Below are 2,948 nucleotides of genomic sequence, written 5' to 3' on the forward strand. Positions count from 1 at the left end.
CTAATAAAAGCCCTGGTGGGCATTTCACCTAATACCAGGGCTGGAAGAAGTGGATTTGTTGATTTTTGCCTTGGTGCTTTTTTTTTTTTTTTTTTTTACATGTGCATACCACCCAAACTTTATTTTATTCTCTTGACAAATCCAACATAATATAGATAACAAAGGTGCTAATTTCAGGGACAAGTTTGAAACAAGGAGAATGCAAATATATTACTTCATGTCAGGCAATAGTAACTGAATTATAACTAAAAGTGCATTAACTTACTTCCCTAGGGGTTTCCTAAGGACCAAAGCTAGATAGAAATGGCCTGTTTTACATGAGTTCACGGACACCTCCAGGCAGTCACTATTCAAGCGACAGTTGTGCACCCTAGGGTTTAGTTCTCAGAGCTGTAGTTGCCTTTGCTTCTCCTCCCAGGCAGAGGGAAGCTCGCTTTGTTCTGGGGCTGGGAGAGTTTGCGGGCTAGCAGGGTTAAGGGCTTGATCAGGGTCTTGCGGTCTGTGACCGTTACCTCCCACAGATGCACCTTCTCGCTCCTGGCCCACTGCTGTTCCACTTCGGGGTCCACTTGTCTCTGCTCAGAAAGGTCAGTTTTGTTTCCTAACACAACAATTGCCACCTCTTTTTTGTCTTTGAACAGATCAATTTCTTTCTTCAGAAGCTCCACTCTTTGAAAGGATTCAAAGTTATTCACACTGTACACAAAAACGAAGCCATCGGCAAATGAAAAATAATGCTTTGGCAGCTCCACGCCTTCCTGTAGGCCCCTGGTGTCGTAAAGAGGTAACTGTTCCTTGCCTCCCCGATCTGTTTCCACTGAAGCCATATACACATCTTCCATTGTTTCACAGTCCTCCATTCTAATAGGATGATTCCCATAAAGGAGCTACTCCAAAATTGCCATTTTCCCCACAGATAACAAGCCACAAACCACAACCTTACAGACCTTTCCCATCTTCTCTTAGGATGTTGGAAAGCCAACAACTAATAGTCACGGTGAGAAGCAGAGGATCTGAGGGGCTGACACCCCCAACCCCCAAAGGGAGAGATCATCATCGTAGGTGGTGCTTCAATGCTATAGCACACAAGGGGTCTGTGTCAAAAACCTGGGTCCATGATGCCGTGAAGTCAGGGTTTCACTCCTAAGCCCTGTCTCTGAGGAGGGACTTCAGCTCCCTCCCACTCAAGCCACAAAGGTAGGACGACCTGAAATCTATTTAGCCGCTGTAAAGGCCATACTGAACTGAGATTTGTCTGTGGCTAGATCAGCAGCCACCGGATACTGTACATCAAGAAGCCTCTTGCTTACAATGCTTTCAGGAGACTCCAAACCAATCCATCTCAGGGTTTCTGATGCTGGAGATCATGTTCTTCCTCTCCAGATTCTTCCAGCACAAGACCCTCTAAAAGGCCAGAAAGCCAACAGGCAGCGGCTGGTTTAGGAGACCTACCCTGTGCCCTGCTCCTATAAAATTCAGAGGGGAGCGTGGCTCTGTAGTGTTACCACATTGACGGAGAGAGAGCACCACAACGGCAGTTTAGTTCCTCTTGGATCTGGGAGCAGCCTGGTGTGGGGAAAGATTGAGGGCAATCAGTCCAATTCCTGGCTGTGTGACCTAAGACAAGTTACTTGACTTCTCTTGAGTCAGGTCGCTCAGCCATAACATGGGAATGACAGTGCTGCTGTGTCATCAGGGTAAACGAGACAACACTGAAAGCACTTGCACAGAGAGGTATTCAAAGGTCGCTTTTCTCTCTTGGGAAGTGAGCAGGAAGCCTGGAAATCAGGTTACTAAATGGCATGGTGAGGTGCTGTTTCACTTTCAGTCTCTTCACTTGGCATCAGGTACAGATGGGCTTACTCAAGGGTTAATTTTGAAGAGTCAAGCAAACAAACAAATAATTACCATTAAATCCTGATCAATATCGGTTCTCCAAAATAGAAGCTGGTTGCATTGATCTATTACACTCTGTTGGCTAGGTGTCCACCCTGGGCCTGGCCCCAGGCATGGGAATGGAGCATTCTTGACTCCAGGGGGAAACGGAACTTGCCTGAAGCTGTCCCTGAAGGCTACGTTGGAAAATTTGGGTTGGAGGCAAATCCTAAAACAATGAGTAGGAAGCTATCTGGTGAAGAGAGCACAGGGACACGGGGAGGGGGAAGGGTAAACTGGGACGAAGTGAGAGAGTGGCATGGACATATATACACTCCCAAATGCAAAATAGATAGCTAGTGGGAAGCAGCCGCATCACACAGGGAGATCCGCTCGGTGCTTTGTGACCACCTAGAGGGGTGGGATAGGGAGGGTGGGAGGGAGGGAGACGCAAGAGGGAGGAGATATGGGGATATATGTATATGTATAACTGATTCACTTTGTTATAAAGCAGAAACTAACACACCATTGTAAAGCAATTGTACTCCAATAAAGATGTTAAAAAAAAAAAAGAGGGCAGGTGAAGGGCACGCCTGGCTGGGAGAGGCGGGTGCAGCATCCGGGCAGGACTGTGAGGGCTTCGTGTGTCATGGGGGCAGGCGTGAGGGGTGAGGGGAGAGTGAGACAATTCAGGGATGCTGCTGGCACAGTGCTGCCCCAGGACGGGCTCTCCTGAACGCTTGTCCTCCCTCCCTCCCTTCCTTCCTCCTCTCCCTCCTTCTTGCCTTATTTTCTTCCTTCTTCCTCTAAGTGGAGACTTAATCTAGAAACAGCTGAGAGCCATTGAAGGCTTTTGAGCAGAGAACTGACAATGCTGTTTGCCTTCAGGAAAAATTACCCCAGAGGATGCTATAGAGAATCGGACAAGAGGCTGGAGACCGGAAGCCAGGCTGATGTCCAGGTGGGACAGGACAAGAGCCTGGCTTGGGAGAATGGCGGTGGGGATGCAGAGAACCCAGGTAGAGACATCCTCTGAGATGGGATCACCCGGATGTGGGGCTCCAGGAGGAGGA

At 48.3% G+C, this 2,948-nt stretch overlaps 1 pseudogene; it reads right to left on the bottom strand.

The window, feature by feature from the left end:
- Positions 1 to 377: 377 nt before the first annotated feature.
- On the bottom strand, positions 378 to 956 carry LOC114903265 (annotated as a pseudogene).
- Between the last annotated feature and the right edge of the window lie 1,992 nt (positions 957 to 2,948).

The sequence above is a fragment of the Monodon monoceros genome, unplaced genomic scaffold (assembly GCF_005190385.1).
Source record: "Monodon monoceros isolate NGI ecotype Baffin Bay Population unplaced genomic scaffold, NGI_Narwhal_1 Super_Scaffold_20, whole genome shotgun sequence".
In the NCBI taxonomy this organism is placed as follows: Eukaryota; Metazoa; Chordata; class Mammalia; order Artiodactyla; family Monodontidae; genus Monodon; species Monodon monoceros.